Here is a 26692-nt window from a genome sequence, read left to right on the forward strand (position 1 = left end):
ATAGTCTTAAGGATGGTCAACTCACTCATGACCAATTTATTTTTTCAATTAAGTAAAATACTGAAAGAAAAGATGCCAGGTTTCCCTAATGGCTTGGTGATTTCCAAAATGCTACAATTTGCCACTAACAGGAATAGCTACTCACATCTTGCCTCTCAGATGGAATGCCCAGCCCTGGTTGAAAGACCTTCCCTCAGAGCTGCATCCGGGACTCAGCGAGAAAAGGCATTGAGTAACGGGTTTAATGATGGATGTTGGAAAGTTGCTGGCATCCGTGCTTAGCTTGTAAATAAATAAGTGCCATGGCCCAAGTATTTTCTAGCATGCCGCTCCCACATTCGGGCAGCAGCTCTCAGCCCACTGCTGACACTTCCCACAGTATCAACATATTTGGATTTGCATCCGCAACTCCCACCAGCTTATTGGGGGTGATGTGTGTACGTTCAATTTGCAATTATCAATCAAAATAATAACACGTTGGAAATGAGGCACCAAATGCTGAACTCCTTCCTTTAATACATCATCCTCATCATCACATTCCACTGTGTCTAAAGTTGCCTAGAGGAACATTTTGACCGTCGATCCACTGAAAATAGAGCAAAGGTGCTTTCTTTGGATAGTAAGGTGATCGCCAAATGTAGACAAAATCACTACTTAACTGATTAACTTGTCTGTCAAACAGCTGAGCAAGAGCTTCGTCTACAGGTCGCACTCCCCCTTGGCAGAGGCATAGTCCCTGGCCACGCCCACTTGCTGATGCTGTTGACAATCCTGTCGTTGTCCTTTCCGTGTCGGAGGCCCCTCTGTGCCTTCATTGTTATGGCTTCTGTGCAGCACTCATCGCAGACATGTGCCAGTGCGTATTGTATTTAAGATTCAGTGAGCTGGTGACGTGCCATGCACCTGCATATTGGTACACCCATGCTGGCTTCATAGCAGAAGAAAAAAGGAAGTGCCCAGTGTTAAAAGTCCCTGTATGTGCCCTTTGAGCATCCTGCCTGCAGTGGCAAAGCAAAGTCAGAATTCTTTCTGTGCTGCGAGCAGAATCCTCCATGGGACCTCCACAGCCCCCACGAGGACAGGACTGTATTGGAATTAATGTAATCCCGCCTCGTGCAAAGATGTCCACTGCTGAAATCACAAGGAACAGCCTCCGCCAGGCTGCACCCAGCAACATGGCCAGACCTGATTGGTCTCATCAGCAACCAATACCTGATTGGTCCACCATCTGCCTTTGGTCCGCCAGATGGTGGAGCCGGCACGATCCCAAGGCAGTCTCCTAAGCCAGAAACAGCTGTCTTCTGCTGTCCGCTGCTCGTCGCTACTGTCCTGCCGCATGGAATTCCTACAAGCTAGAGGCAAAGGTAAGCACATTGCCTTGCCTACAAAAGCCGATTTAAACGCATTGCGTACAGCTAGAATCTAGTCCGGCAACTGTCCCATGATGCCCCCCCCACACCGTTCCGGCCCTCTGCCTACTTTGCCCCTAGCATTGCACTGCCAATACTTTCTCTGGAATTGACACGCTTACCAGGTGAAACGTGTTTAATGCGAGGACCGCTTCTCCAAGCCAAAGCGAAACGCTTAGTGAGGCTCGCACAGGCAGCTTTCCCCGAGAACCTACCCACTCTCACGCTCAGTGGAAATAGTGCACCCATCCAAATGCATTCCTAAACCCAGGTTTTGCACACGCAGGGAAGTTCTACCCAGCCTAACCCCACCAATACCACCAAGCCTACTGCGCACGACTGCCACGGCTGCAAACACTCACAACTTGGCCTCAATCCCTTACCACAAATCATCCCCATCTACCAACATTAGAATAGTCAGATTGTCCGCCAGGGGAGACTGCGTGAGGCTGGAGCCACACTGCCTCCCAAGACCCACAGAAATGTTCTGCTCCGATGCTGATCCGTAGCAGGCTCCTACTCACGTCCACTGACCCCGGCAACCATAGCCAGCACATTGAGACAAACCATGGAGCGCCCTCATGAAAAACCCATCCTGATCAATATCAATGACTCCAAGCATAAGGAGCCCACCATGATGAAACCCAAATCAAACGCCCAACAATCCTTAACCAGTACAAGATCACACCCCGCCATATACACTCCCACTCCTGCCCAAGCAGCCTCACACCATGCCACTAGACCACACCTCCAAAAACTCACCTATGGCACCAGCACCACTCAACAGTGCCCTCGTAAATGCACGGTCCCTCACAGCTCATGCCTTAGACATTCATGACTTGCTTCTTAATCAAAATCTGGACCTTCTCGCGGTAACAGAGACCTGCTTACACCAAACCTCTGGCACACTAGTATCCGTAGCTATCCCCAATGGCGATAACATCCTCAGAAAGGATAGGGAAGCTTCCAGGGGGGAGGGTGGGTTCTCTGATAGTTAGAGACTCTCTTAACATCAGAGAGACAAATCTCCCCTTGATAGACAACTGCGAACTACTGACAGTCAAACTCACAAGTGCCCCAGATGACTCCATAACCATGCACATCCTCTATCTGACGCCAGGCCACAGCCCCACCTTTGAGGACAACCTCACACACTTGCTAGGGAGCTACATAAAGCCCTCATCCATACTAGAGGAGCTCAGCTTAGGACTTAATGATCCGAAAGACAATGTCGCCATAGCGGTTGCAAAAACCCTCTCAGATATCGGCTTCAGCCACCGGATGACAACACTCACCCACAATAAAGGATGAACCCTAGATTGGGTAGCAGACCTGAACAATCTTACCCCCACCCCTTCGGCCACGCAAAGCCACTGGTCAGACCACTACACTGTTATCTTTACATTCCAGCTGGCCAAACAAAAAGCCCATCCCCCCACAGGTCTTTCCCCTGCTCTCTCTCGAAGCATGCATACAATTTCCAGGGATTCCATAGCCCAGCTCCTAACCCCGCTGAAACCAGAAAATCTCCCTTCCACAGACCCTGCCATCCTGACCAATCTGTACTTGAACACCTTAACATCTGCTATCAACCAGGTTGCCCCTCTATTGCCTAGGAAAGCTAAACCAGTCAAACATTCCCATGCTTGGTTCACCCCCAATCTGCAAGCCCTACGCACACAAAAAAGACAAACAGAGGGGGTTTGGAGGAAAAACCAAACTATCAAACTAAAAACTGCCTTCCATTCATTATCCCAAGAATACAAACGAGCTACCATTGAAGCCAAATCAACAGACTTTAACTCTAGAATCACCAATGCTAGCTCCAGCCCCAGAGAGATCTTTCAGATTGTAAGAGAACTTAAATCCCAAGCCACCCCACTAGCGCCATCTCCAAAGCCAAATTATGGTGCACAAATATTCAGAATGCTATGCGAGCAAACATCTCCTTGCTCCAACAAGAAATCATGTCAAAAACAAGCACTCATATCCACACCCACTACTTACATCCTCACCCCACACACCCTCACTGCTCACCCCATTCCAATTCAGAGAAGTATCATAATCAGGAACAGCAAAGATCTTAAAAAAGCTAAAACCATCCAAATGCAAAGAAGACATTTGCCCCGCCAACATTATGAAAGATTGTGCCGAAGACCTTGTCACCTTCATCACTAGATTTATCAACTCATCCTTCACATCAAATTCAGTACCTGATGCACTGAAAGAATCCTGGGTGGGCCCTCTGCTCAAGAAGCTGACACTAGACCCTTCACCCCCAACAATTACTGCCCTATCACCACTGTACCATTCCTACTGAAAATCCTGGATAGAGCAGCCTATGACCAAATCCAGTCTTGCCTAGAAACAAACCACATCCTAGGCTTACGCCAATCAGGTTTCCGGCCAGGACATGGTACTGAATCGGCACTACTAGACCTAAAAATAAGCTTGATTCCGTCAGCGACAAAGGCAAACCAGCCCTTCTTCTCCTCATATATCTCTCTGGCGCCTTCGATCTGGTCGACCACTCAACCCTCTGCAAGCACCTCACTGAATCTGCCAACTTGTCCCTCAAAGCCTCAACCTGGGTAGCCTCATTCCTAGAGGGTAGATCCATGAGAGTCTTCTCAGAAACAGCATGCACTCCACCCATCCCCATCCTCTTTGGAATGCCTCAAGGATATTGTATAATCCCCACCCTTTACAACATCTTCACAAAACCGCTATTCGACCTCCTTGACTCCATGAGCATAACATGTACGAACTATACACATCCCCTTTCCACTGTCTGGGTGCTACAACACTAACTTGACCATGATAAACAATATCTATTCAACCATACAAGCCTGGGTGGCCACCAACCACTTATGCTTAAATGATGACAAAACCGAGATCCTCATGCTAAAAAGCTCAATCCTAAATTCAAAGAATTCATGATAGATGGCATCCAAATTGCTATCCTAACCACAGTAAAAACTTTGGGCGTCTACCTTGATGCAACCCTCTCCCTATCCAGAAAAGTGAACGCAATCGCATCATCTGCTGCATAGACCACCAAACTCCTCAATACAGCAAGACAATTCCTCATGCCAGCCAACTGCTTCACAATAGCCAGAGCCCTCATAGGGGCTAGACTAGATTACTGTAATGCACTCTTCACAGGAACATCTCAACGGAACATCCAAAAACTCCAAGTAATCCAAAATAATGCCCAAAGAGCAGCTCTGGATATCCCAAGAAGAGAGTATATCTCATCAGCAAGGAAAAAGGCGCACTGGATACCCATTAAAGAGAGAATCATCTTCAAAGCCTACTCCATTAAGCATAGATGGCGAGCTAAGGTTGCCCCTGAATACCTGTCACAAAACATTAAGTGGACCAAATCCACCAGACCAGTAAGATACTGCCACGCTAACCGCCTAGTGGCCCTACCTTCAAGAAACTCACTTGAAGAGGTTCAAGCTTCCCATCACTTGCCTTGCATGCCTGGAATGCACTTCCCCCAGCCTTAAGGTCAGAAGAATCTTACTGGCCCTTCAGGAAGGGACACAAGACTTGTCTCTTCGCCTAACAGTCGCCCGATTGGACTCTCAAACTGTTTTTCCATGACTATGGCCCTCATTCCGAGGTTGGTGCTAGTCATGGCGCTATTAGCGCCATGACTAGCACCAATACCGGTACCGCCACCGACGTGGCGGTATGGGGACTTACTGGTCCATTCCGCCCTTTGCGGGACCGGTAACTCCCCATTTGAAATGCCATTCCCCATTCCTATTTGAGCCCCCATAGGGTACCGTTATTGACCCCGGTATCCCTTTGCGGGTCCCGTCCTTAACGTCTGCTAAAACCAGGCGTTAAGGGAAGGACCCGCAAAGGGACCTCGGAATAGGGCGCTAAGGGATTACCGGCACCGGTGTCATTACCGGTGCCCGGTATCCTTTTGCGCCCGGGTCGTAATGACCTCCTATGTTTCACCCTACATGTATCAGGTTTGCAACAGCGCCCTGATGCAAGAGGGCTAAGGCACTTTACAAATGCAAAAAAATAAAATTAAAATAAGGTCAGCGCCATACTGCCACGGGCACATATACATACATGTGCATGCATGCTGAACTAGTGAGCTCCACCTAGGAAAGTAGGAAGCAGTGTTATGTCCAGAGTGTTTGTTCTGCTGGCTACAGTGAGTCAGAATGGAAGGTTGGTGAATGATGTATGCATCAGCAGCTCAGTTGCTGTAAAGTACGTCAAGCGCAGTATTGATTAAATTACTGATTATAGCTAATTAGAAAATGTAATAGGTGAAGCTGTGTTGTTTACGCAAAGAAACAATATGCAATAATGAGGTTTCTCTGTCGTTGAGGTGAGGTCGTCAATTCATTTGATTACATTTGCGATTTTGCTGAATGGTGGACTTAAGTGTATGCAATTAGAAATGTTGATATATTTAGGTTTTGGTTAATCTTTCTGTTAGAGAGGATGGAGTGAGGATGAACACTGTAGTTAATCGGTTGATTGTGCATACAAGCTGGCGTGTAAATTAGAGTAAGAGTATACCCCGTTATCTGCTGGGCGCATTTGTATATGTGTACAATAGTGAGTATACCCCGTTATCTGCTGGGCGCATTTGTATATGTGTACAATAGTGAGTATACCCCGTTATCTGCTGGGCGCATTTGTATATGTGTACAATGGTGAGTATACCCCGTCATCTGCTGGGCGCAGATGTATATGTTTATGAAAGTGAGTATAATCCGGATCTGATGGGCGCATATGTATATGTGTACGAAAATTAGTATACCCGGTTATCTGCTGGGCACATATGTATATGTGTACGTAAGTGAGTATACCACGTTATCTGCTGGGCGAAGATGTATATGTGTATGAAAGTGAGTATAATCCGTAATCTGCTGGGCACATATGTATATGTGTACGAAAATTAGTATACCCCGTTAGCTGCTGGGCTCATTTGTAAATTTGTATGAAAGTGAGTGAGTATACCGCGTTATCTGCAGGGCGCATGTGTATATGTGTAGGAAAGTGAGTATACTACGTAGTCTGCTGGGCACATATGTATATGTGTACAAAAATGAGTATACCCCATTATCTGCTGGGCGCATATGTATATGTGTACGAAAGTGAGTATATCCCGTTATCTGCTCGGCTCATGTGTATATGTGTAGGAAAGTGAGTATACTATGTAGACTTCTTACCACATATGTATATGTGTATGAAAGTGAGTATACCCCGTTATCTGCTGGGCGCATATTTCGTACGAAAGTGAGTATGCCCCGTTATCTGCTGGGCGCATGTGTATGTGTACGAAAGTGAGTATACTACGTAGTCTTCTTACTGCATATGTATATGTGTACGAAATTAGTATAACCCGTTTTCTGCTGGGCGCATATATATGTGTACGAAAGTGAGTATACCCCGTTATCTGCTGGGCGCATGTGTATATGTGTAGGAAAGTGAGTATACTACATAGTCTTCTTACCGCATATGTATATGTGTACGAAAGTGAATATACCCTGTTTTCTGCTGGGCGCAAATATATGTGTACGAAAGTGAGTATACCCCGTTATCTGCTGGGCACATGTGTATATGTGTAGGAAAGTGAGTATACTAGGTAGTCTGCTGGGCGCGGATGTATATGTTGACGAAATATCGCAGATCCCTCCTTTATGAGGAAAGTGCGTAATGTACTACGCTTGTTTTGGCACTTTTTGGGTGGAATAGTGGAACGAATGATGTGACAGAAATGGAGTGAGTGTTGTGGCAGTAATGTTAACGTTCCTTTGAACTCATGCTGATTTTGTGAGGTCTGGTCCATTGGTTTAGGATCAAATGGATGCATGGGGGCAGGCCTGGTTGCGAGGAAGTTTCAGCATGCTAGATGAGAGGTCTGGTGTGTTGAAAGGTGAGAGTTCCTTGGATTGGCCAAAATCGGTGAGTGTTGTTGTAAATGGTCGAATATCATGTGGGCAGTCAGGGGTAGAAGTTGCGCAGTTGCTGAAAGGTTGTTGCTTGCGTCCCAAGCACCATGTCTTCCTGTCATGTCGGGTGCATGGGTCGTCATGAGGACTTCCAGCATGGTCGCTTGATGAGAGTGCGTGACTGCATGCACTCTCACCTTTCACTTTGGTATGTTGTCTGGAGGCGGGGTTCATGTGGTTGCATCCTTGAATGTTGTGGGTCACATGCATGGAGGAGGCCTCTGCACTGTTTTTGGCATAGGTGCGGTGTCTTTCCTCTGTCCGAGGGTCGTGGTACGAGTGTGATTGTCCTGTTTTTCATGGGAGCCAGATCAGAAGGCACGCACTGATTGTATGATCGTGTGCATTTGTGAGGATATGTAAGGGGAGAAGAGAAGTCTTGTCCTGAGTGCTTTTTCAGCTGGCCACAGTGAGTCAGAATGGAAGTCTGGTGAATGATGTACGCATCAGCAGCTCAGAGAATTCTGGGCACGTGTTTCAGTGAATGTTCCATGTGAAGACAGTTGGGGGCTGAGCTGGTATGATTCAGGTGGTCGGCGGGTGTCTCTCTGTGTCTATGTAACTGGAACGGCCTAAGAGACATGTGAACAATAAAGCCTTTCATTAAATACTACAACCTGACCGCTGGCCCTGCCCGCGTCCCATCTACACTGAAAAACTGCAATCGCAGCATGTGCATGCGTGCTGAACTAGTGAACTGCACCCAGGGAAGTAGAAAGCTGTGCCAATGTCATTTTGGCTGAATGAAACAATGTGCTGGCATGACCAGCATGAACGGCCACCACTGTCACCATCCATCTCATTGTTATTCATGCAACAGAATAACTTGTGCCGCAGCACTGGTGTTGTTCACCCTACTGTTGCTAGTTGTGTGACTAAGAAGAGATTGTACATACATCATTAACTGGGACCTCTCTTCTGTTGGCCAGATATTTCTCCAGATCAATAAAATGGCAGTTGAATGCAAGACTGCATTCCTGTCGGACGGGAAAGGAAAAGAAGAAGATTATTGCCCAGCCGGGCAAAATCTTATTGGATCATTAGAGGGGAGGATTGACTCCATTGCACCTGCAGCTGCTGGCTTTCAATCAGAGTTTTCTAAACTCTCGTCACCAATGGTCAGGCAATGATGCATGCCCGGGACAATATGAACCTATTTACAGGCCAAGACACACCGGCATTGGGGACAGAGCATGCATGTGCAGGCATGATGCCTCTCATTGGATAACAAGGAACCTCTAGTGGTGAAACAATAGGCGGCTCCTTGCCTGCCTGTTTTGGATGCAACAAAGAGTTATTTTATAGGCAAAATAGTGGTGAAATGTGGTGGTCAAACTGATATTATGGGTGGGAAATGGAGACATCCTGGTTGTTATAAATCCTTATCACTGTTGGATGCTGCATTCAAATTGTTTAGAAACTTGTTACATTCAAGTATGATGGAGTGGTTGAGAGTCCATTTCCCTATTGTGGCTGTATGATATGGTTTCTGTAAGGGCCTCGTGTCAGGAATCAGACATGGGAGACAGACACATAGGGGGTCATTCCAAGGTTGGAGGCAGCCATGGTGCTACTAGCATCATGACTGCCTCCAAACCCGGGTCCAGGTAGTCGGAATGGGGACTTAGCGGGTCATTCCAACCTTGGAGGACCCGGTTAGTCCCCATTCTGAATACCTACAACCTCGGAATGACCCCCATATATGGAGTTTTCTCATAATTCACCATTTATTGAAATAATAAGGGGCGAGACAAATGCTATTTTTCCCTAACCTATCGAAACTCAGACTAAAAAAAATGACCTAGTGTCCAAAATGTTTATCCCCCACACTATTACATACAACAAAATCATATAGGAGTCATTTGGCAGTTTTAAATTTGTAACTCAACTTGCATTCAAATATAAGGAAAACTGAAGCTCTTATGAGCAGGGGTGGGTCCTTTTCCCCTAGATCAGCTCAGAATAAATCAAAGTTCATTTCAAGGAAGTTCTTTTCTTTCAGCTAGTTCCACCCTATGTGGAACACACAGTTTTGTGTCTCCAATGTATCCTTCTCTTGGCAACATTTGTTAAAGCGTCCACTTGACAGTTCACAAAGTCCTTTCTTCATGCACTCATTTGAAAAAGTTAATGCAAGAGTTCTACTTCAGTCACGATGGTTACACAACAGTTCATCAAACAAATAAGTGGAATTACCAATTCTTTTCCACCATAATCCTACTTCAGTCAGGATGGTTACACAATAGTTCATCAAACACAAAAGAGGAAATGACAATTATTTTCCACCATAATCACATAAAAACTTCTACCACATGTAAAGTACTTCCACTCCTCTTCTTCCTGGTCCACTCGCCTGCTAGGACTAACCACTATTTGTCCCTTTTCTGGTATAGTCACCTGCCAGGACAAACACTCCTACTACTACTATTCTTCCTCAGTGGAAAGGCTTGTTCCCAACTTTCCACACTTGACTACTCAATGGGGAAAGTTAAATCTACAACTTCTGGAATACCTCTTTGCCCTTGTAACACCATTGGCTTATAACTTCTTTCATACACATGCTGCACAGAAGGACAATGATTCTTACATGCATTTCTTTGCCATTCACAATGTAGGTTACAATTATCTCCCCCCTTGGTCCCTTTCACAAGGAGGGCATCTCTCATTGTGCCTCTTATCTCCTTCCCCAGAACCTATTGGCTGTTGGCAATGTGTTTCACAACTCCCATGAATGTGACCTTTGAACTGCCTTGATATCGTTGGGCTTTGGCAATGCAGGTAATAATGTCTCTTGTTGGAATATCTTTCTCTGGGAAAACTGTACCCCCTTTGTTTTATATTTGCCTTGGGCAATGCTGGTTCTCTTTTAGGTTGACTACTTGAACCTCTGGGAAGGTCAACATTACCAAAGGACCTTAATACCTTTAGTCTGATATATATCATCTTCATGTGTACAAAGAAGGGGTTTACACTTGGTATGTTGGGTATCTCTGGGAGGGGAGGTCCTAAGGTGACAATATGTCCTTAAATATTCAGGCATTAATGAACCATAATTCTCAGAAGAGGATGAATACCACGTCTCTCCTGGCGGACTCACCACATTCCCTTTGCAACCTTCTCCTCCCATGTGATCCTCACCCCTGGTATTGCCCCCAGGGTTAGGATCAGTGAGCATCTGCCCTCCCCTGGGAGACTTTAGGCTGGGGCTCTGTGATGACTCTGCAGGATTCATCACACCTGGCACCACTGAACAGGAACCAAACATATCATTGTTGATGTGTACATCCTGGATGGTCCATAATGTGCTGATTTACAGACCTGCCCAATGCTTTGACTGCATCAATAGGGAAGTGCTTTGGTCGCTCATAAATGAATAGGTTATTTCACTCTCCTTGCTTAGTACTGTAAAGGAAATGCACTGTGGTCTTTAAGTTCCAATAAGATTTTGCCCATTGGACACATTATCCTCGCCTTGTCCTGTGGAAGGAGGCATTCAACAGGGACGCCCACTTGCATTCACCATCCACATCATTAATGGTCTTGAGAACTATGTGGGCCACATTAGAGATGTCCCACTTATTGCTAGAAGGAAAATCTTATTAATCCCATACACTGATGGTGCAGTGTTGCTTGCACACTCGAATGGCCCTCCAGCCAGTGATAGCAACTTTACCATATGAAGGAATGGTAGATTGGAAGTCAAGGTGATGCAAATAAGGCCTAGACAAACCTGTCATCATTCTTACTTTGTAATCACCAAGAATTGGGCTCAGTATACATATTTGTTTCTTTGGAAAGAACGTTTGCAAGCTCCTTGGGATGGGGAGGCAGGTGGAAGAGCAACCTGGCTATTTGAAGCAGGCAAGTGCTGCTGTTTTCTATTTTGCACAGTCAGAGAGCAGTCACCCAGTAAAAGCAAGACGAACCGCCTAGCAAGCTATATCTATAAAGTAGCAGCTTGTGGGGTGGGTTATCGGGGTACAGTAATGACCAACCAATCCATGTAGTAGAACACTGTTTTCTGACAAGGGTGGTAAGTGTTCCGGTTTATGCCCCTGTATAGGCATTTCATTGTGAGATACCATTTAGATTATATAAAACTGGAACCACTACTCTCGTGGAAATGAGTTGCACTGTATTGCCGAACCCTATAAACGTGATCTAGGTTGCCACTTACTTTGGGTGGATACAGTATGTGAGGGTGAATTGAATAAGCTTGGTCTTTCCTCCTGATTTCAGAATCCGGACAAACACGAGAAATGTACTGAAGACTCATTTTCGTTAAGTATATGGGGGCTAAGGAGAAGCAGTACAATTGTCAAACACTAAAATTGCAAGCAGGCTCTGAAGACTATCGCGGGTGGGCCACTCTCAGTCGTTACTGATCAAACTTATGCTAACTCTATTACCTTTATATGCAGTGAAGAGCAACAGAGGCAGGGGTGGCTCATCCATAATAGGAAATGGGGCTCTGATCCCCGACCATTATGTACTCAGTGAGTGAGGTTGAGCAGTGTCTGGAGTCTGGGCCAGGGATGCAGGTAAGAATAAAAACATTCATCTATGTATGCATGCATGTTTGTGAGTGAGTGATTTAGAGACTATATATAGTTTGGGTGGGCATGTGGGTGAGGGAGTGTATGTTGTTTAGGTGCATGTGTGAAGGAGAGAGTGTATGTTGTATGGGTGTGCATGTGAATGGGAGAGTGTATGCTGCATGAATTTGTATTATTGTGTGTGTGCTGGGCAGGGGAGCGAGCTTCAAATGTGGGTGAGTGGGTGTGATGGGGTGCTAGATTTGTGCAGCAATAACCTGTCTGGACATATTTTCTTATTGTGGCATGGCATTTTTTTTACTGACGTCAAGAGTAAAATCAACAGTTGAGTATTCGTATGAGACCATATGAGCCTACATTGGTGGAGCCAGTTTGTGCATGTTTTCATACTGTGGAATTACATTTTTTGCTGGCATCAATCAAACATGATGAGTGTTTTTATGGAACAGAACTAGCCTACACAAGTGTAGCCCGGTCTGGACATGTTGTCGTACTGAAGCATGGCCTTTTGCACCATCACCAAAGGTAAAGCCAACATGATGAGTGTTATTATGGGGCCAGACTGGCTGACATTTGTGCAGCCAGTATGGCCATGTTTTGTTTACTGTGGCATGCCATATTTACTGGCAAAGCCAACAAGAATATGTTCTTACATGGCGATACTGGCATATATTGGCATCACCAGCATGGACATGTTTTCTTTTGGTATCATAACTGGCTTTCTGGGTAAAGCAAACATGAGTATGTTGTTATATGGGAAAGCTGGCTTATATTGGTGTAGCCAGCATGGGCATTTATTAGCCCAGCCAGCGTGAACATGGATTTTCTACTGGCATATATTGTGAGCAAAGGCTTTATGAAAATGTGTTGGAAAGGATTTGTACACTGTTGTGAGCTGGTATCTACTGGAATTTTTCATGGGTTACCCTACAAAACCTATTGTAACTGTATGGCTGTTTACCCAATTTTTCACAAGAAGTGCATTCTCAAAGGTTATATTTTCATCCCTTATTTAAAAAAAAAGCTTCAGGGCGAGGGTTCCAGCCCCCCCTCCCAATCCCCCGCATGCCCTCGAACGCTCCTTTGTCGGTTCAGTCTTCCTCACTATGCTCAATGACCCAAACAATAAAAAAAAAATCAACAGCTGCCAATGAAAAGGGGATGGAAGCTCCAGGCGCACGGTGGCTCTGTATGTGACCTGGGCTACAACGATACTTTGCTGTACTTTTATTTCTGCCCACTCTTTGTTAACTTGAGACAATAATTCCTATTGCATTGACATTTGGGCCAATGCAGGCATGTGATGATATTTTTTAGCTCTTCTTAGCAAGTCCTTGTCTGTTATGTGGTCGAATCCTTATTGGGAAATACTTTTAGGATTAGAATGAAATTGCTATCAATTGTATTTTACATTGTTTCCTTACTACGATATTACGATGTGCATGTGTATGGTTTGAAGCTTTTATTTGCATGCTTTATATCTGAGAGAAAGCTGATTCTGATATGTCCAAGTGTTGCTTTCTGGTACAGTAACAGGTTCAGAAATTCCGTCGGGGCGATTTTAGAGCCATTTCCAACATGATGGCATGATATAGATTGTCTGGATTGGGGTCTGTGATGGGAAGATGCTTGGAGTTGAGAAGGAATCTACCTTTCCTTTCCTATTGATGGTGTCAAGACCAATTCCTTTCCATGGGTGGTTGTAATTCCTTGTCTAGTACTTAAATTAACACAGTCATGCACAAACAAGGATAGTGTGTACCAGTTTAGGAAACCGAGTGCGCTACAATTAAATTGTGTTGATATTTCATCCTAATAACTTTATTTGGCCATCAGGCCATCAACGTGCATACTATCACAGTACTATAAAACCAAGACACAACACATAAAAAAAAGAACATTTTGACTATCGAACCCAAAAAAAAAAAAAGTCACAGAGTGGGGAAGGTAGAACCAGACACAAGGCCCTACCCCATTCTGGCTTACCCCCACTCCAAAGGCCCAGCATCATTCGCCCCCACTATCCCATGTACTAGGGGTGTAAGGTTTGCGCAAGTAAGAGGGGTGTTCCTTGGCAATATCCTGGGTAGGCCATCAAGACCAGGGCAGGGGTATGCACTGATCGAAATCCGGCTCCCAAACCTCCTGCCAACCCCCTCACATCTTCCCTGTGCCCCTTTGGCCACTCTACAGTCCCAAAAAGCCAGTTCTATAGTCTCCTGAGGATTAATTCCCTTGTTTGGAACTCTACGGAATCCCACCATGGCTACCCTGGAGACAAAGGGGCAACACCCAGTGGTCTGCAGCCAGTGGAGGCTTTTGTTTCTAAGGGCATCCCTTGGTTCTAATTTGTCTGTTGTTAGTTTGGGCACCCCATGGAGATAAACGGTGGCACTGGTAGGCCCACCTTGGTCTTGAAGCCACTCCTTTGGCCTTGTGTTCTAGATACCCCTAGGCCAGAATGATTGGTGCCCACTGGGCTTGGAGCATGATCCACCAGTGGAATAAGCTTGGACCTGGAATTAGGCACCACTATAGTCTTTCTGGTCAGTGTTGTTTCCACGGGGGGGCGGGGGGATGTTGAGAATGACAGTGCACAGGTTCTCTCTCCTCCCTTTGCCTGGGATTACAGCAGGGCTGAAATAGTTCAACCAATTCCGCAAGCACTTGATTGCACTTGCACCCCCCAAGAATAAAATCATCCCCGGTTGGTGGATCCGAGACATCCCAGCACCAAGGTTAGCTTACAGTTAATTTCAGGGGAAGTGGCGAACATTCTGACTCAGAAAGGATGGGGAATGTCAGCTCTGCAGGATGGAGTGAATATGGTTAACCATCACTATCAGTGCTCTGGCACACCGTGATCTTAAGTGAAGAACCTTTAGCTCTGTGCTGCCATTCCAAAGTCTCTGGCGAGTACCACACTGTCACTCTCCTTCCTCCATTCTGGAACTGGCTCTCCTTTCAGCAGTTTCAGGACCTTTGATGTTATGCATTTCTGGCCAGTTTTTTGTCCCAAGACATGGGAGGCATTGATTGCATGATGCCTCACATGTTCCTCTTTTGTGTATTGCTGGGACACTGGCAATGACCAGTTTCCTCCTGATATCTTCTCTGGCTTTGGCCATGAGTTGGCTTGCCCGGCACATATCTCCTTTCACAATTCTCATTCCTACGGAGTTAGTGAGTGCCAGAGGTGGGTGAGCTCCCTCACAAAGCATTCTATTTGGGTCACTATTTTGGTTTGTTTCAATAGCAGCCAGGAAACTGACCTAAATCATGGAAGAACAGGTGGTGTTAGGGATGTCAAAAGGTCTGGGGTAAGGGTGTCTTACACTATGGCCGGATTTGTCTACATATTTTGCAGTCCTGATTTTGCGCTTTGTGTCTTGTTGTATACATCTTTGCAAGGCTTGCGCTGAACCAGATTCCCTGTAGGTAGGCTTCTCTGCAGAATGCAGAATGGATTTAATTCCAATGCATTTCCTCTGTAGCAATGATATCCTTGGGAATGTGTTGGCTCCCTCCTCTCTCCTTCTGTCCCTGAAGAAGATCTATGCATGTTCTCTTCCGCTCTGAGCCCCTGCTATTCCCAATGGGTCCCTGAGAGTCTGCAGTTGGATTTTCACCGTGGAGCCGCCAAGCAGAACTTTCATGAGATGGAGGTAATGTCAAAGGATTTCATTATTGAAATGGACGACCTGGTTCTCCATTTCAGAGATGGCTTCCACCCTGTGATAATTTGTGTATGATATAATTAAGATATTGCTTGAAACCAAAGAATTATGAGTCTTCAGCCATCAAATAGTTTCTTTGGACTGGAAGAGAGCCCAAGTCTTTATTAATCAAATTTTCTTTTCTTTTAAAAACACCAGAAAAAAGGATACTTCTTTTCAGCTCGCTGTAGATCTTCAAGGAGAGAGAGTCAGCCGGCAAAGTAAAAAAAGTAAGTTATGCTCAAATGAGGGCCGTGTGTCTTGTTTTATCTTTGTCTAGTTTTCTGTCTCGGTTCTCTTCTTTTCTCTGTGCGATATTCTCTCCTTCTGTTGGAGATCTTCTTCTCTTTTAGCTAATTATTGTTTGCTCTCCATATTCTTTTCTTTCCTCTAGTTTTTTAGAAATGTCCTTACCAAGTCCCTTTTCTTTCAAAAACAACCTTCAGCACTCGACAGTTCAGCTATTCTCTAGCTTTGTGGAGGCTCCGTGCCGTTATAACCTCCCCAACCTTACTGTTGGCTTTATATTTTAGCTTGACGGTTTATTATGCAATCCTGTCGGCACCTCTTTAAAATTCTTCTTCGCTTTCTCTTTACTTTTGCATATTTTGACTGGTTGTTATGGCTACCCTGTTATTTCGGTCTTCCCTTCGTAGATTGTAGGTTTTACCCCTTCACCACACTGCTCTATTAGTGGTTGAAAGTTCGTTTCCCTGCTTTGCCTGGCTCATAGCAGTTTCTGTCTCTCGACTCCTCCCTGTTATAACGTAGTGTTACCTGAGTAATGTCTTTTCCTCCGCTGTCGAGGGCGAGAGAAGACTTGTCCTATTTCCGCCCCTTTTCTAACCTCTCGGCTCGGCTCCGTAGTCAGCTGGGCTCTGCAGTTCGACGCATACGGAACTCTCCTCTCTTTCTTTCTCTCCGCATACAAGGAAAAGCCTCACTCGGTGGCTCCGTAAAATGACATGAAACGCGGCGGCGTTTCATTAACCAACTTCTTCTCCCTCACTCTCCCTCTCCGCATACCAGGTAATACGTTCGCTCCGCGGCTCTTCAAAACATCATGAAACGCGACAGCGTTTCGCTAAACAGCTTCTCCTCTCTTACTCCGCTTCTACGTCGAAGCAACTTTTTAACTTTAAACGCTGAAAAAACTCAACTTTGCGCAACGGCGCTACAGGACTTATCCTGAACAACTTCTGGCAGCCTTCATTAATACGCCCAGCTGAGACCGTTGGGCTCGATCTCCCCCTCTTCAGACCCCGTCTCCTAGGCAACGAAAACACGGTGTTAGAGGAAAGGTCCTACCTGTTTTACTTCCTGCTCCAGTATCTCCGTGTCAGGCAAGCCTTATAGTCGTTTTTATATATATAAGAAAAGCAGACGCTACAATAAGACATGCACATTGTCACACCCCCTCTACTAAACCCTTACGATCGGGAAGGGTTTCAGCCCTGGATAGATAATCAGCTTGGGCTAACAGTTTTCCTGGTTTATGAACTGTCCTGAAAGAGAAGGGCTGGAGGGAAAGGAACCATCTAAGTATCCTCTGATTCGAATCCTTATTCCGAGCAAGCCATACCAATGGGGCATGATCCGTTATTAAAGTATATTCTCGGCCTAAGAGATAATATCTTAAAGCGTCAATAGCCCACTTTACGGCCAAACATTCCTTCTCAATAGTTGGGTAACTCAATTCATGTGGCAATAGCTTCCGACTAATGAAGAGTATGGGTCTTTCTTTCTCTCCTTGATCCTGAAACAGCACAGCATCGAGTCCGGTACCTGAGGCATCGGTCTGTAGGTAAAACGGTGCATTAAAATCTGGGCAGTGCAATACAGCTCTCTCAGTGAGGGCCTCCTTTAATGCCTTAAATGCTTGTAAAGTCTCCAGAGTTTCCCAAGTTTTCTTTGTCATTGAGTTCTTCTTCAAGAGATCTGTGAGAGGGCTGGCAAGAGTAGAAAAGTGTGGAATAAATCGTCTGTAGTATCCCACAAATCCTAAAAATGCCCGTACCAGTCTCGGTGTAGCTGGAAATTTCAACTGCTTTATAGCCTTGATCTTTTCTTGTTGAGGTCTGATGATCCCCTGGCCGACATAATATCCTAGATACTTTGTATGAAACATGGCAACATGAGTTTTTTTGGGATTTACGTGTAATCCTGTCGTTTCTAGAGTCTTAAGGATACTTGCAAGATGTTGTAGGTGTTCTGCCCATGTGTTGCTGTAGATTATGATATCATCAAGGTAAGCACCGACATATTGTTCATGTCCCTTGATGATATGGTTCATTAGTCGCTGAAAGGTGGCCGGAGCTCCATGCAACCCGAAGGGTAGCACAGTAAATTGATATAAACCCGTGGGTGTGGCAAACGCCGTCTTTTCTTTATCAGCCGGAAGCAGGGGAATTTGCCAATAACCTTTGGTTAGATCAATGGTAGTCAAAAATTTTGCCTTCCCTAAATTGTTCAGGAGATCTTCTATTCGAGGCATTGGATACGCATCAAATTTAGAGATGTCGTTTCCCTTTCGAAAATCCATGTAAAATCTTACACTCCCATCCGGCTTTGGTACAAGAACTACCGGAGAGCACCAATCACTGTAAGAAGGTTCAATGATCCCAAGATCTAGCATTTCTTGAACTTCTTGGTTGAAAGCTTTGATCTTTGATTCAGGGATTCGATAAGGTCTTTGTCTCACTATAGTTCCCGGTTTAGTGACTATCTGATGATTTGTTAGATTGGTCCTCCCTGGTAGGGAAGAGAATACATGGGTAAACTTTTGTATGACCCTAGACAACTCTGTTTTTTGTACAGCTGATAACGCTGGGTTCACATTCAAATCCTCCAAACCAGTTTTTTTCTTTATTTGTAGAAATTGTTCTTCTGTAGTTTCATTCACAGATATCACGGCCATTGTTGGGATGGGAGATCTCCATTTTTTAAGTAAATTGACATGATAGGTTTGATACGGAAATTTACAGTCTGTCTGTTTCACCTTGTATGTTAATGGTCCTAAGACTTCTTGAACCTCGTAAGGACCTTTCCAAGTAGCTAGCATTTTGTTCACTGATGTAGGTACTAACACGAGTACTTGGTCTCCTTTTTTAAAAACTCGTAACTGTGTATTTTGATTGTAGTATCTTTCTTGTCTTATCTGTGCTTGGAGAAGGTTATCTCTTGCCACACTTTGCAGCTTTTCTACTCTTTCTTGTAGTTGGGAAGCATATTCTGTTAATGTTATTTCATGTTTTGGTTGTTCTTCCCAAGCTTCTTTTAACAGGTCTAACAAAGTAAGAACGGGTCTCCCGAACAATAACTCAAAGGGTGAAAACCCCGTTGAGGACTGTGGAGTATTCCTGAGTGTCATTAGAATCCATGGGAGTACTCTATCCCAGTCTTTATTCTCTGGGGAAGTCGTTTTCTTCAGCATCTGTTTAATGGTGTTATTATAAAGTTATACTAGCCCATCTGTCTGTGGGTGATACACAGCAGTTTTCAGGTGTTCTATTTTTAGGGTCTCACAAACTTGTTCTAATACTTTAGACATGAAATTCGACCCCCGATCGGTGACAATCTCTCTGGGTATCCCAACTCGTCCAATGAAAGGTATGATGGCGTCACAAATCTGTTGCGTATTTGTGGCTTTCAATGGGAATGCCTCGGGATACCTAGTTGCATAATCGACCACTACCAGAATGTATTTGTGACCTCTTCGTGTCGGATCCAAAGGTCCAACGATGTCTAATCCGATCCTACTGAATGGTTCCATCACTAGTGGCATAGGTTGAAGTGGTGCTCTTTTTACATTGGATCGGTTCTTCCGCTGGCACTCTTCGCATGATTGACAGAACCGAACTACCTGTTGATACAATCCCGGCCAATAAAACCTATCCAATATTTTTTTGGTTGTCTTCTCCGTTCCTAAGTGGCCCTCACCAATTTGTATGTGAGCCACCTCCATTATAGTGTGATAGAATTTATGTGGGATCAGCAGTTGTTTTAAGTCCTCGCCATTCCTGGCCTTAGTTACTCTATAATACAACCCATTTTCTTTGATGAATCGTGGTCCTTCTCCCATTACTCTCTCCAGAGCCCTTTCTCGAGCATTTTGCAGCAAAGGATCTAGCTCTTGTGCAGAGCGAAAACTGTCTCCGTCTTCCTCGATCCTCCAATCCACTGCCACTGGTGAAACATTTTTGACTCTCCATTCTTTCTTCAAATAGCGTCTGAGCTTTTTGCTTTTTTGCATTTTAGGAGTTGGCCTAGGTATTTCATCACTATGGAAAGGGGCCGTTTCCAACCAGCTCTTCTCGATCTTATGAACTAACTCTGGGAATTTTGGTATATCGGAGCCAATTAGAAGTGGTTTTGGTAAATGAGGTAATACTGCTGCCTTTACCCCCATCGTTTCTCTGACTACTTTGATTCGTATCTCCTTAGATGGGTATACCCTTACATCCCCATGCACACATCGGATAGGGATTTTCTCTGAGGAATAAGAATCTTCACCTACCAGCTCTGATGTTACCGCTGTCTGTAGGCTCCCTGAGTCGATTAATGCTGTGGTGGGTTTTCCATCCACCTCCGTGTCGCAGGTATATAGATACTGCGACGGTCTCGCACTCATCATTTCTGTAGCTTCATTTCCCTTTTGGGATTTGAGTAATCCAACCTCCATTGGTTCTGCTTTAGGTTTTTTCGGGCAGAATCGTGCTGAATGTCCCCAGTCCCTGCAGTCGAAACATTGGGGGCCTCTGGATATAGGAGTAGCTTGACGATAATTCACCGGACCCTCACTGCTAGGTCGGGAGCGCACGCCGTCACCTTCTGATCTTCATAGCATTGAGTGTGGTCATCTTGGTGCAGTAGCAGACTTATTCAACAAAAGGGGTGGCTTATAGCTGGTCGGATACGTCATCACCCTCCCTTGCCCAGCCTTTTGGTAAGCTGAGGCCACTTCCACAGCCTCCGTCAACGACAGCCTGGGATGTTGTTTTACCCACCTCTGTACCGGACCCGGGAGGGCCTCGATGAACTGTTCCAAAATGACTTTTTCTGTCATTTCTGCTGGAGTAGACATACCCGGTTGTAACCATTTCTCTGCTAACTCCTTGACTCGGTAAAACAATTGTCGTGGGGTTTCGTCCACTTTCAACTTGACTTCTCTAAACTTCACTCGATAAGTTTCCTCGTCGTGTCCCATTCTTTCCAATACCACCTTTTTCATGTCTCCATAGGTCGTATCACCTGCAGGGTTGGCCGCTTGATATGCACACTGCATTTCACCGGTCATCAATGGTGCGATGTAATGACACCATCTCTCGGCGGGCCACTGGGCATTTCGGGCTACTCTTTCAAAATTCACAAAGAAATGTCCTGGGTCTTCTCCTGCCGAAAATTTTTGCAAGACTGAGGTAGGGACCTGGGGATTGTTTCGGGCGTTGGTGACTTCGAGTAATTGGGCCTGCTGTATTTGTAAGGCTTGTTGGAAGGCTAACCTGTCAGCTTGAGCTTGTTGTGATTGCATCTGTAAGGCTTGCTGTAAGGGTTGCTGACCCTCACTTAGGGTTTTAATCAGGTCCTCCATGGCGTTCTCAGAATCCCACTCTGACACCAACTGTGATAATTTGTGTATGATATAATTAAGATATTGCTTGAAACCAAAGAATTATGAGTCTTCAGCCATCAAATAGTTTCTTTGGACTGGAAGAGAGCCCAAGTCTTTATTAATCAAATTTTCTTTTCTTTTAAAAACACCAGAAAAAATGATACTTCTTTTCAGCTCGCTGTAGATCTTCAAAGAGAGAGAGTCAGCCGGCAAAGTCAAACAAGTATGTTATGCTCAAATGAGGGCCGTGTGTCTTGTTTTATCTTTGTCTTGTTTTCTGTCTCGGTTCTCTTCTTTTCTCTGTGCGATATTCTCTCCTTCTGTTGGACATCTTCTTCTCTTTTAGCTAATTATTGTTTGCTCTCCATATTCTTTTCTTTCCTCTAGTTTTTTAGAAATGTCCTTAACAAGTCCCTTTTCTTTCAAAAACAACCTTCAGCACTCGACAGTTCAGCTATTCTCTAGCTTTGTGGAGGCTCCGTGTCGTTATAACCTCCCCAACCTTACTGTTGGCTTTATATTTTAGCTTGACGGTTTATTATGTAATCCTGTCGGCACCTCTTTAAAATTCTTCTTCGCTTTCTCTTTACTTTTGCATATTTTGACTGGTAGTTATGGCTACCCTGTTATTTCGGTCTTCCCTTCGTAGATTGTAGGTTTTACCCCTTCACCACACTGCTCTAGTAGTGGTTGAAAGTTCGTTTCCCTGCTTTGCCTGGCTCATAGCAGTTTCTGTCTCTCGACTCCTCCCTGTTATAACGTAGTGTTACCTGAGTAATGTCTTTTCCTCCGCTGTCGAGGGCGAGAGAAGACTCGTCCTATTTCCGCCCCTTTTCTAACCTCTCGGCACGGCTCTGTAGTCAGCTGGGCTCTGCAGTTCGACGCATACGGAACTCTCCTCTCTTTCTCTCTCTCCGCATACAAGGAAAAGCCTCACTCGGTGGCTCCGTAAAATGACGTGAAACGCGGCGGCGTTTCATTAACCAACTTCTTCTCCCTCGCTCTCCCTCTCCGCATACCAGGTAATACGTTCGCTCCGCGGCTCATCAAAACATCATGAAACGCGACGGTGTTTCGCTAAAGAGCTTCTCCTCTCTTACTCCGCTTCTACGTCGAAGCAACCTTTTAACTTTAAACACTGAAAAAACTCAACTTTGCGCAACGGCGCTACAGGACTTATCCTGAACAACTTCTGGCAGCCTTCATTAATACGCCCAGCTGAGACCGTTGAGCTCGATCTCCCCCTCTTCAGACCCCGTCTCCTAGGCAACGAAAACACAGTGTTAGAGGAAAGGTCCTACCTGTTTTACTTCCTGCTCCAGTATCTCCGTGTCAGGCAAGCCTTATAGTCGTTTTTATATATATATAAGAAAAGCAGACGCTACAATAAGACATGCACATTGTCACACACCCCTGATTAACTCTTGAGGAGCCCAATGACTCATGTGGCACCTGAGCATATGCATAAGCAAAACAAAGACACCCGCCACATGGGATCAATGAAACATCCATCCTACAACCCAATGGTCTGTTGGGCATCCAAAAGCTGCACAGCAAGATCAATTACCAAACAAAGTGCATTTAATATGTGTAGTAAATCCGGCAGATCTAGAGCTGTATAGCACAGCATCACAACATACAGAAATATTGTGATGTATTTCATAGGATAATGTCAAACACCGTTCAACAGCATTCAACGCTCAACCACAACCCCACCATTCTCAATAATTCCAACATTTAGGTGTCATGTCCATTATCTCAAAATATCACACATCCAAGTATACATAACGACATAAATGCATAAATACAAAAAGATAAAAAGACTGTCCATGCCAACAACCCTCCTGGATACGCAATCTTATTCTAACAAATACAGCTGGCACATGACTAATGACAATTCTGCCTAATATTATTGTGTATTCTTTTCATAACACATTCTTGGCATTGCCTTCCACATTCTTTGTGTTGCCTATAATACATTTATAATAATAGGTCTGGGAGCCCCTCTACCGAGAACAAACACGGCCAAAAAACCTGCTCTAAGGTTAGGTTCCCACATCCCCCAAGAAAATGTGAATAAAATTAGTCAAAATGAGTCCCTTTTAAGCATATTTTAAACATCTATGGATTAAAAAATCATGTTTTAAATATGTTCAATGACAGACGGACCTAGGACGTTCCACATTTTGCAGATGAGAAAAACGAATTCATCCAGTATTAAAGGTGCCCAGACAACATGCATCCCTAATCCATGTCGTCCTATTCCCGTGCTGAGAAGAGCACACAGATAAAAGGCATTCTTAAATGAGCATTCGCAATGCCAACAGTTTTGGCTTTTGTGTATACATGGGAAAGGCATTTGCCAGGCACTGCCGCAGTGGTATTAACTGAATTGTAGCAGCTGCAAAGTGGTGAGTACCTCGGCATTTAATAGCAGTGCCTGGTGAATGCCTAATATTGATACACATGCTTAAACTGTTGGCTTTGTCAATGATTGTTTTTAACAGGACTTCAGTGAAGGACAGGTATAGTGCTTATAAATCGAGTGGCTGAAGGCAGGCCTCGTTGCCATTTTTTTTTTCACCAGCGCTTTTACAGTTCCAATTAAGTCAATTAACTCTTAGAAGGCTGCTTTGAGAAAACACTGGCAGGCACAGTGTTTGATGGTAAGGCCTGATAAAGGTAGCTCAAAAACATCCCTTTAGGGTGTGTTTTGGTTGGAAAGAGGCAAAAAGCGGGTGTATATGGCCATAGGGATTAGTATGGCAATAGGCAGTCAATGGGTGGGTACAAAAACCGAACCCCACCTACAAGCTTTGTGTCCCTCCTCATTTGCCATTTCTCCCCATAGCTGTACTCCAATGCAATAGTTGGCCTGTCCCATCTAAATCTGGATGAGTGGTCGCTCCACGAGGGCAGTTCCTACTTGCAAGAAACGTCTCCTCTGTCATTTTGAATGCGACCAGTTGTCCATCATTCTTTAAATGTCCCAGTGAGCGAACAAATGCTCTCCCATTCAGGGACATCCATTCCTTGATTACTTTTGCAGGCAAAGCGATGATTAAACAAGCACACATTACTTTTTAACGCAGTTCTAAATGGTACAATAAGCGCTCCAGGCATCTGAATTATTTAATGTGAAACATATGTCAAGATTGATGCACTTCGCAGGTGAACAAAAAAGACAGAACAGCATTTTGTTAACGTGTAACCCGCTGATTCCGCTGCAATTCCAGTGAGTAAATATCCTCGCAAAATGTTGCTAATGAAGTAGTCTTAATGACTACAGCTCCTGAGCAGACACACGCCCACATGCCAGCTAAAACAATTCCATGACTTTATTTGACCTGCTTAATGCACAACAGTGTTTCTTTGTCAAAATAACACAAAAGGGAACCACACATTTAAGATTAGACGATAAAGTCTATCTCTGGAAGCGAACTTGCCCAGGTCTGAGTAAGCACACTAAAAGATGCGCGCTGGCAATTTGTACAGCTTTCTATTGCACCCACAGAGGCAACAGCTCTCGGGACATTGGCAGGCTGTACTGTAGGTGGCCAAGCCTAGGAAACTATACCAATGTCACTTGACATGACCTTTGACAGGTCAGGTGCCACCACAGCCACAAGGTATGGGTGCGAGGAACAGCAGATTAAATCAATTGGGAGGTGGAAGTCACACGCCTACAAGGGTACATCAGGCCACGTCTCCTGTGCTTATGAGGATGGGCACCTGCTTATGTAAATAGGGGCTGGGGGGAGGTGACTGGGGATGTGGTGAATTAGGCTGGGGGCTATGTGTGGTTATATGCTTCAATGCAATTAGTTGTTTTTTAAAAAAATGTGTTTTGATGGTTTCAAGTACTTTAAATGTCTTATGGAGTGTATTGTAATGTATGTGATTTTATAGTTTTGTAAATAAAGTTTCCAAAAAAAAAAAAAAAGAGGATGGTCACCTGAGGGGCATGAGAGGACTTGGGTGGGTGTCAGGGGGAGTAGGAATGAGGAAATTGTGACAGAATATCTTGATGTGGCTAACATGCTGTCTTTTCTTGTTGCTTAAAGCAGAGAGATGGATACCCAGTGGTGTGGGTCGGAGGACACTCGTTCATAAGACGGATAGAATGGAGTGTGCAAGCAGCCAGGATTGCTGGCGGCCATGGAAGGGTTTGAGATCCACTGGATTGGCGGTGGGGGCTTGCAAGTCTGCCAAGTACTTTCTGTGCTGGAAGGACAGATGAGAAGAGGTCTGCCGGGCCTTGTGCTGGCGAATTTGCACATAAGGGGTAACGACCTGGTGAAATTGGGCCGGAAGGACCTGATCAAGCACTTGTTATCCTTATTTACCTGGTTTGGCCGGGCCTGCCCTGGGGCATTGCTCGCCTGGTCATGGATCATTCCAAGACTGAACTGGCGGTGTCCGGGGCCAGCGCGCCCTTTGAACATGTCTGCATGGAAATTAAACAACGAACTGGCCTGGATGGCCCCAGGCCACGGGCGCTGGCAGATAGAGAGGAACAGCCTACTGAGGGGCCCAGGGATTTGTCATCAAGACGGGGTGCAACTATCCCAGCACAGAACAGAACATTTGCTTCAGAACATTTTGGCAACAATAAGGACATTTGGGAAGCTTTGGGGGTCACAGACTGGTGGCCCGGCAACCCTGTGGCAGGTGGGGGAGGACCATGGGACACAGAGCTCCCTTTCCGGGGGGAATCCGGAGCTGGAATGAGGCACGGCTACTGGAGGCTCTTGGCGGAGGAGGGGGTGGTGGGACTGGGGGGCACCTGGGCCCGGAGGAAAAAGGTCTGCCTCCCGTTAACGCCCCCCCCAAGTAGGGCATGGTGGGGAGGGGCAGGGTCTCATCACCATGCACCGCCCCTTCATTGCGAGGGAGCCATGGGCCGCCTGGACAATACCAGTAGCAATGTTTGCTAAAAATGCATGATGATTGTATTGATGATTATGACTTATCTTTTGGAAACATTTCACATTTCTGGTGTTGATTTTTGCTTGCAGTGGAATTTTAAAAAGTGGCCAGTGTGGCATCCAAACTCTGAGTTTTGTGTGTTCACTCTTCCTCGGGGTATGCCCACAGGACATCGGAGGGGCATATTGTAGCTGGCCAAGTCTTGGAAGCTATACCCATGCCACTTATGACAGGTCAGGTGCCCGGACACACTGCGCATCAGCAGGTGGAGCACCGCAAGAAACAGGCACGGCTTAGCCCCCCATACAGGCCTGCCTTTAACCCAGCCAGAAGGCACACAAGCCCCGCACACTCTTTCCTCACAAACAAGCGTGTACCCTGGGTAGGTACTGTCTCCTTGTACACATGTGCAAGCAATTGCTGCTAATGTTCATTGCAGAAGTATGCAAGTCAACAGGTTAACAGTACACAGCGG

General features: G+C 45.2%; 1 protein-coding gene and 1 long non-coding RNA gene across 2 annotated transcripts in view; one reads left to right on the top strand and one right to left on the bottom strand.

Moving 5' to 3' along the window:
- Window positions 1–26692, bottom strand: part of NRIP2 (nuclear receptor interacting protein 2) — a 410611-nt gene that overhangs the window by 210898 nt on the left and 173021 nt on the right. The gene's annotated exons all lie outside the window — the stretch shown is intronic.
- Window positions 1233–26341, top strand: LOC138513552 (uncharacterized). The gene is made up of 2 exons (XR_011281773.1): window positions 1233–1364; window positions 25353–26341. It is a non-coding gene; the product is annotated as an uncharacterized lncRNA (long non-coding RNA).

This window comes from Ambystoma mexicanum, chromosome 12 (assembly GCF_040938575.1).
Source record: "Ambystoma mexicanum isolate Mex_15411 chromosome 12, UKY_AmexF1_1, whole genome shotgun sequence".
Lineage (NCBI taxonomy): Eukaryota > Metazoa > Chordata > Amphibia > Caudata > Ambystomatidae > Ambystoma > Ambystoma mexicanum.